The sequence below is a fragment of the Dermochelys coriacea genome, chromosome 3, assembly GCF_009764565.3.
Source record: "Dermochelys coriacea isolate rDerCor1 chromosome 3, rDerCor1.pri.v4, whole genome shotgun sequence".
Classification (NCBI taxonomy): domain Eukaryota; kingdom Metazoa; phylum Chordata; order Testudines; family Dermochelyidae; genus Dermochelys; species Dermochelys coriacea.
In genome coordinates, this window is record NC_050070.1 from 21,173,787 (window position 1) to 21,182,374 (window position 8,588).

At 50.5% G+C, this 8,588-nt stretch overlaps 1 protein-coding gene across 1 annotated transcript in view; it reads left to right on the top strand.

The window, feature by feature from the left end:
- The window catches only part of HS1BP3 (HCLS1 binding protein 3), a 57,374-nt gene that overhangs the window by 3,808 nt on the left and 44,978 nt on the right, over positions 1 to 8,588 (top strand). The window lies entirely within an intron of this gene.

Genomic DNA, 8,588 nt, shown 5'->3' on the forward strand with positions numbered 1-8,588 from the left:
AGCCGCCCTGTTAGTCTGTATTCGCAGAAAGAAAAGGAGGACTTGTGGCACCTTACAGAGTAGCCGCCCTGTTAGTCTGTATTCGCAAAAGAAAAGGAGGACTTGTGGCACCTTACAGAGGAGCCGCCCTGTTACTCTGTATTCGCAGAAAGAAAAGGAGGACTTGTGGCACCTTACAGAGGAGCCGCCCTGTTAGTCTGTATTCGCAGAAAGAAAAGGAGGACTTGTGGCACCTTGCAGAGGAGCCGCCCTGTTAGTCTGTATTCGCAGAAAGAAAAGGAGGACTTGTGGCACCTTACAGAGGAGCCGCCCTGTTAGTCTGTATTCGCAGAAAGAAAAGGAGGACTTGTGGCACCTTACAGAGGAGCCGCCCTGTTAGTCTGTATTCGCAGACAGAAAAGGAGGACTTGTGGCACCTTACAGAGGAGCCGTCCTGTTAGTCTGTATACGCAGAAAGAAAAAGGAGGACTTGTGGCACCTTACAGAGGAGCCGCCCTGTTAGTCTGTATTCGCAGAAAGAAAAGGAGGACTTGTGGCACCTTACAGAGTAGCCGCCCTGTTAGTCTGTATTCGCAGAAAGAAAAGGAGGACTTGTGGCACCTTCCAGAGGAGCCGCCCTGTTAGTCTGTATTCGCAGAAAGAAAAGGAGGACTTGTGGCACCTTACAGAGGAGCCGCCCTGTTAGTCTGTATACGCAGAAAGAAAAGGAGGACTTGTGGCACCTTCCAGAGGAGCCGCCCTGTTACTCTGTATTCGCAGAAAGAAAAGGAGGACTTGTGGCACCTTACAGAGGAGCCGCCCTGTTAGTCTGTATACGCAGAAAGAAAAGGAGGACTTGTGGCACCTTACAGAGGAGCCGCCCTGTTAGTCTGTATTCGCAGAAAGAAAAGGAGGACTTGTGGCACCTTACAGAGGAGCCGCCCTGTTAGTCTGTATTCGCAGAAAGAAAAGGAGGACTTGTGGCACCTTACAGAGGAGCCGCCCTGTTAGTCTGTATTCGCAGAAAGAAAAGGAGGACTTGTGGCACCTTACACAGGAGCCGCCCTGTTAGTCTGTATTCGCAGAAAGAAAAGGAGGACTTGTGGCACCTTACAGAGTAGCCGCCCTGTTAGTCTGTATACGCAGAAAGAAAAGGAGGACTTGTGGCACCTTACACAGGAGCCGCCCTGTTAGTCTGTATACGCAGAAAGAAAAGGAGGACTTGTGGCACCTTACACAGGAGCCGCCCTGTTAGTCTGTATTCGCAGAAACAAAAGGAGGACTTGTGGCACCTTGCAAAGCAGCCGCCCTGTTAGTCTGTATACGCAGAAAGAAAAAGAGGACTTGTGGCACCTTACAGAGGAGCCGTCCTGTTAGTCTGTATTCCGCAAAAATAAAAGGAGGACTTTGTGCACCTTACAGAGTAGCCGCCCTGTTAGTCTGTATAACGCAGAAAGAAAAGGAGGACTTGTGGGACCTTACAGAGGAGCCGCCCTGTTAGTCTGTATTCCGCAGAAAGAAAGGAGGACTTGTGCACCTTACAGAGGAGCCGCCCTGTTAGTCTGTATTCGCAGAAAGAAAAGGAGGACTTGTGGCACCTTACAGAGGAGCCGCCCTGTTAGTCTGTATTCGCAGAAAGAAAAGGAGGACTTGTGGCACCTTTCAGAGGAGCCGCCCTGTTAGTCTGTATTCGCAGAAAGAAAAGGAGGACTTGTGGCACCTTACAGAGGAGCCGCCCTGTTAGTCTGTATTCGCAGAAAGAAAAGGAGGACTTGTGGCACCTTACAGAGGAGCCGCCCTGTTAGTCTGTATTCGCAGAAAGAAAAGGAGGACTTGTGGCACCTTACAGAGGAGCCGCTCTGTTAGTCTGTATTCGCAGAAAGAAAAGGAGGACTTGTGGCACCTTACAGAGGAGCCGCCCTGTTAGTCTGTATTCGCAGAAAGAAAAGGAGGACTTGTGGCACCTTACAGAGCCGCCCTGTTAGTCTGTATTCGCAGAAAGAAAAGGAGGACTTGTGGCACCTTACAGAGTAGCCGCCCTGTTAGTCTGTATTCGCAGAAAGAAAAGGAGGACTTGTGGCACCTTACAGAGGAGCCGCCCTGTTAGTCTGTATACGCAAAAAGAAAAGGAGGACTTGTGGCACCTTGCAGAGGAGCCGCCCTGTTAGTCTGTATTCGCAGAAAGAAAAGGAGGACTTGTGGCACCTTACAGAGTCGCCGCCCTGTTAGTCTGTATACGCAAAAAGAAAAGGACTTGTGGCACCTTGCAGAGCCGCCCTGTTAGTCTGTATCGAAAGAAAAGGAGGACTTGTGGCACCTTACAGAGGAGCGCCCTGTTAGTCTGTATTCGCAAAGAAAAGGAGGACTTGTGGCACCTTGCAGAGAGCCGCCCTGTTCTCTGTATTCGCAGAAAGAAAGGAGGACTTGTGGCACCTTACAGAGGAGCCGCCCTGTTAGTCTGTATTCGCAAAAACAAAAGGAGGACTTGTGGCACCTTGCAGAGGAGCCGCCCTGTTAGTCTGTATTCGCAGACAGAAAAGGAGGACTTGTGGCACCTTACAGAGGAGCCGCCCTGTTAGTCTGTATTCGCAGAAAGAAAAGGAGGACTTGTGGCACCTTACAGAGGAGCCGCCCTGTTAGTCTGTATACGCAGAAAGAAAAGGAGGACTTGTGGCACCTTACAGAGGAGCCGTCCTGTTAGTCTGTATTCGCAAAAGAAAAGGAGGACTTGTGGCACCTTACAGAGGGCCGCCCTGTTAGTCTGTATTCGCAGAAAGAAAAGGAGGACTTGTGGCACCTTACAGAGGAGCCGTCCTGTTAGTCTGTATTCGCAGAAAGAAAAGGAGGACTTGTGGCACCTTACAGAGGAGCCGTCCTGTTAGTCTGTATTCGCAAAAATAAAAGGAGGACTTGTGGCACCTTACAGAGGAGCCGCCCTGTTAGTCTGTATTCGCAGAAAGAAAAGGAGGACTTGTGGCACCTTACACAGGAGCCGCCCTGTTAGTCTGTATTCGCAGAAAGAAAAGGAGGACTTGTGGCACCTTACAGAGTAGCCGCCCTGTTAGTCTGTATTCGCAGAAAGAAAAGGAGGACTTGTGGCACCTTACAGAGGAGCCGCCCTGTTACTCTGTGTTCGCAGAAAGAAAAGGAGGACTTGTGGCACCTTACAGAGGAGCCGCCCTGTTAGTCTGTATTCGCAGAAAGAAAAGGAGGACTTGTGGCACCTTACAGAGGAGCCGCCCTGGTAGTCTGTATTCGCAGAAAGAAAAGGAGGACTTGTGGCACCTTACAGAGGAGCCGCCCTGTTAGTCTGTATTCGCAGAAAGAAAAGGAGGACTTGTGGCACCTTACAGAGGAGCCGCCCTGTTAGTCTGTATTCGCAGAAAGAAAAGGAGGACTTGTGGCACCTTACAGAGGAGCCGTCCTGTTAGTCTGTATACGCAGAAAGAAAAGGAGGACTTGTGGCACCTTACAGAGGAGCCGCCCTGTTAGTCTGTATTCGCAGAAAGAAAAGGAGGACTTGTGGCACCTTACAGAGTAGCCGCCCTGTTAGTCTGTATTCGCAGAAAGAAAAGGAGGACTTGTGGCACCTTCCAGAGGAGCCGCCCTGTTAGTCTGTATTCGCAGAAAGAAAAGGAGGACGTGTGGCACCTTACAGAGGAGCCGCCCGGTTAGTCTGTATACGCAGAAAGAAAAGGAGGACTTGTGGCACCTTACAGAGGAGCCGCCCTGTTACTCTGTATTCGCAGAAAGAAAAGGAGGACTTGTGGCACCTTACAGAGGAGCCGCCCTGTTAGTCTGTATTCGCAGAAAGAAAAGGAGGACTTGTGGCACCTTACAGAGGAGCCGCCCTGTTATCTGTATTCGCAAAGAAAAGGAGGACTGTGGCACCTTCGAGAGCCGCCCTGTTAGTCTGTATTCGCAAAACAAAGGAGGACGGTGCACCTTGCAGAGGAGTCCGCCCTGTTAGTCTGTATTCGCAGACAGAAAGGAGGACTTGTGGCACCTTACAGGAGCCGCCCTGTTAGTCTGTATTCGCAGAAGAAAAGGACTTGTGGCACCTTACAGAGTAGCCGCCCTGTTGTCTGTATACGCAGAAAGAAAGGAGGACCTTGTGGCACCTTACACAGGAGCCGCCCTGTTAGTCTGTATACGCAGAAAGAAAAGGAGGACTTGTGGCACCTTCACAGGAGCCGCCCTGTTAGTCTGTATTCGCAGAAACAAAAGGAGGACTTGTGGCACCTTGCAAGCAGCCGCCCTGTTATCTGTATATCGCAGAAAGAAAAAAGGACTTGTGGCACCTTACAGAGGAGCCGTCTGTTAGTCTGTATTCGCAAAAATAAAAGGAGGACTTGTGGCACTTACGAGTAGCCGCCGTGTTAGTCTGTATACGCAGAAAGAAAGGAGGACTTGTGGCACCTTACAGAGGAGCCGCCTGTTAGTCTCTATTCGCAGAAAGAAAGGACTTGTGGCACCCTTACAGAGGAGCCGCCCTGTTAGTCTGTATTCGCAGAAAGAAAAGGAGGACTTGTGGCACCTTACAGAGGAGCCGCCCTGTTAGTCTGTATTCGCAGAAAGAAAAGGAGGACTTGTGGCACCTTACAGAGGAGCCGCCCTGTTAGTCTGTATTCGCAGAAAGAAAAGGAGGACTTGTGGCACCTTACAGAGGAGCCGCCCTGTTAGTCTGTATTCGCAGAAAGAAAAGGAGGACTTGTGGCACCTTACAGAGGAGCCGCCCTGTTAGTCTGTATTCGCAGAAAGAAAAGGAGGACTTGTGGCACCTTACAGAGGAGCCGCCCGTTAGTCTGTATTCGCAGAAAGAAAAGGAGGACTTGTGGCACCTTACAGAGGAGCCGCCCTGTTAGTCTGTATTCGAGAAAGAAAAGGAGGACTTGTGCACCTTACAGAGGAGCCGCCCTGTTAGTCTGTATCGCAGAAAAAAAGGAGGACTTCTGGCACCTTACAGAGGAGCGTCCTGTTAGTCTGTATTCGCAGAAAGAAAGGAGGACTTGTGGCACCTTACACAGGAGCCCCCTGTTAGTCTGTATACGCAAAAGAAAAGGAGGACTTGTGGCACCTTGCAGAGGAGCTGCCGTTAGTCTGTATACGCAGAAAGAAAGGAGACTTGTGGCACTTACAGAGGAGCCGCCCTGTTAGTCTGTATACGCAAAAGAAAAAGGAGGACTTGTGGCACCTTGCAGAGGAGCCCCCTGTTAGTCTGTTCGCAGAAAGAAAAGGAGATTGTGGCACTTACAGAGGAGCCGCCCTGTTAGTCTGTATTCGCAAAAGAAAGGAGGACTTGTGGCACCTTACAGAGGAGCCGCCCTGTTACTCTGTATCGCAGAAAGAAAAGGAGGACTTGTGGCACCTTCCAGAGGAGCCGCCTGTTAGTCTGTATTCGCAGAAAGAAAGGAGGAATTGTGGCACCTTGCAGAGGAGCCGCCCTGTTAGTCTGTTTCGCAGACAGAAAAGGAGGACTTGTGTCACCTTACAGAGGAGCCTCCTGTTAGTCTGTATTCGAGAAAGAAAAGGAGCTTGTGGCACCTTACAGAGGACGCCTGTTAGTCTGTATACGCAGAAAGAAAAGGAGGACTTCTGGCCCTTACAGAGGAGCCGTCCTGTTAGTCTGTATTCGCAGAAGAAAAGAGGACTTGTGGCACCTTACAGAGGAGCCGCCCTGTTAGTCTGTATTCGCAGAAAGAAAAGGAGGACTTGTGGAACCTTACAGAGTCGCCGCCCTGTTAGTCTGTATACGCAGAAAGAAAAGGAGGACTTGTGGCACCTTACAGAGGAGCCGCTCTGTTAGTCTGTATTCGCAGAAAGAAAAGGAGGACTTGTGGCACCTTACAGAGGAGCCGCCCTGTTAGTCTGTATTCGCAGAAAGAAAAGGAGGACTTGTGGCACCTTACAGAGGAGCCGCCCTGTTAGTCTGTATTCGCAGAAAGAAAAGGAGGACTTGTGGCACCTTACAGAGTAGCCGCCCTGTTAGTCTGTATTCGCAGAAAGAAAAGGAGGACTTGTGGCACCTTACAGAGGAGCCGCCCTGTTACTCTGTATTCGCAGAAAGAAAAGGAGGACTTGTGGCACCTTACAGAGGAGCCGCCCTGTTAGTCTGTATTCGCAGAAAGAAAAGGAGGACTTGTGGCACCTTACAGAGGAGCCGCCCTGTTAGTCTGTATTCGCAGAAAGAAAAGGAGGACTTGTGGCACCTTACAGAGGAGCCGCCCTGTTAGTCTGTATTCGCAGAAAGAAAAGGAGGACTTGTGGCACCTTACAGAGGAGCCGCCCTGTTAGTTGATTCGCAGAGAAAAGGAGGACTTGTGGCACCTACAGAGGATCCGTCTGTTAGTCTGTATACGCAGAAAGAAAAGGAGGACTTGTGGCACCTTACAGAGGAGCGCCCTGTTAGTCTGTATTCGCAGAAAGAAACGGAGGCTTGTGGCCCTTACAGAGTAGCCGCCCTGTTAGTCTGTATTCGCAGAAAGAAAAGGAGGATTGTGGCACTTCCAGAGGAGCCGCCTGTTAGTCTGTATTCGCAGAAAGAAAGGAGGACTTGTGGCACCTTACAGAGGAGCCGCCCTGTTAGTCTGTATAACGCAAAAGAAAAGGAGGACTTGTGGCACCTTCCAAGGAGCCGCCCTGTTACTCTGTATTCGCAGAAAGAAAAGGAGGACTTGTGGACCTTACAGAGTCGCCGCCCTGTAGTCTGATACTCAGAAAGAAAAGAGGCTTGTGGCACTTACAGAGGAGCCGCCCTGTTTTATTGTTTCGCAAAGAAAGGAGGACTTGTGGCACCTTACAGAGGAGCGCCCTGTTAGTCTGTATTCGCAAAAACAAAAGGAGGACTTGTGGCAACCTTGCAGAGGAGCCGCCCTGTTATCCTGTATTCGCAGACAGAAAAGGAGGACTTGTGGCACCTTACAGAGGAGCCGCCCTGTTAGTCTGTATTCGCAGAAAGAAAAGGAGGACTTGTGGCACCTTACAGAGGAGCCGCCCTGTTAGTCTGTATTCGCAGAAAGAAAAGGAGGACTTGTGGCACCTTACAGAGGCGCCGTCCTGTTAGTCTGTATTCGCAGAAAGAAAAGGAGGACTTGTGGCACCTTACAGAGGAGCCGCCCTGTTAGTCTGTATTCGCAGAAAGAAAAGGAGGACTTGTGGCACCTTACAGAGGAGCCGCCCTGTTAGTCTGTACACGCAGAAAGAAAAAGAGGACTTGTGGCACCTTACAGAGGAGCCGCCCTGTTAGTCTGTATTCGCAGAAAGAAAAGGAGGACTTGTGGCACCTTACACAGGAGCCGCCCTGTTAGTCTGTATTCGCAGAAAGAAAAGGAGGACTTGTGGCACCTTACACAGGAGCCGCCCTGTTAGTCTGATTCGCAGAAGAAAAGGAGGACTTGTGGCACCTACAGAGAGCCGCCCTGTTAGTCTGTATTCGCAGAAAGAAAAGGAGGATTGTGGCACCTTACACAGGAGCCGCCTGTTAGTCTGTATACGCAAAAAGAAAAGGAGGAACTTGTGGCCCTTGCAGAGGAGCCGCCTGTTAGTCTGTATACGCAGAAAGAAAAGAAAAGGAGGACTTGTGGCACCTTCAGAGGAGCCGCCCTGTTAGTCTGTATACGCAAAAAGAAAAGTAGGACTTGTGGCACCTTCCAGAGGAGCCGCCCTGTTAGTCTGTATTCGCAGAAAGAAAAGGAGGACTTGTGGCACCTTACAGAGTCGCCGCCCTGTTAGTCTGTATACGCAGAAAGAAAAGGAGGACTTGTGGCACCTTACAGAGGAGCCGCCCTGTTATTCTGTATTCGCAGAAAGAAAAGGAGGACTTGTGGCACCTTACAGAGGAGCCGCCCTGTTAGTCTGTATTCGCAGAAAGAAAAGGAGGACTTGTGGCACCTTACAGAGGAGCCGCCCTGTTAGTCTGTATTCGCAGAAAGAAAAGGAGGACTTGTGGCACCTTACAGAGGAGCCGCCCTGTTAGTCTGTATTCGCAGAAAGAAAAGGAGGACTTGTGGCACCTTACAGAGGAGCCGCCCTGTTAGTCTGTATTCGCAGAAAGAAAAGGAGGACTTGTGGCACCTTACAGAGGAGCCGCCCTGTTAGTCTGTATTCGCAGAAAGAAAAGGAGGACTTGTGGCACCTTACAGAGGAGCCGTCCTGTTAGTCTGTATTCGCAGAAAGAAAAGGAGGACTTGTGGCACCTTACACAGGAGCCGCCCTGTTAGTCTGTATTCGCAGAAAGAAAAGGAGGACTTGTGGCACCTTACACAGGAGCCGCCCTGTTAGTCTGTATTCGCAGAAAGAAAAGGAGGACTTGTGGCACCTTACAGAGGAGCCGCCCTGTTAGTCTGTATTCGCAGAAAGAAAAGGAGGACTTGTGGCACCTTCACAGGAGCCGCCTGTAGTCTGTATACGCAAAAGAAAAGGAGGACTGTGGCACCTTGCAGAGGAGCCGCCCTTAGTCTGTATACGCAAGAAAGAAAAGGAGGACTTGTGGCACCTTGCAGAGGAGCGCCTGTAGTCTGTATACGCAAAAGAAAAGAGGACTTGTGGCACCTTGCAGAGGAGCCGCCCTGTTAGTCTGTATCTCAGAAAGAAAGGAGGACTTGTGGCAC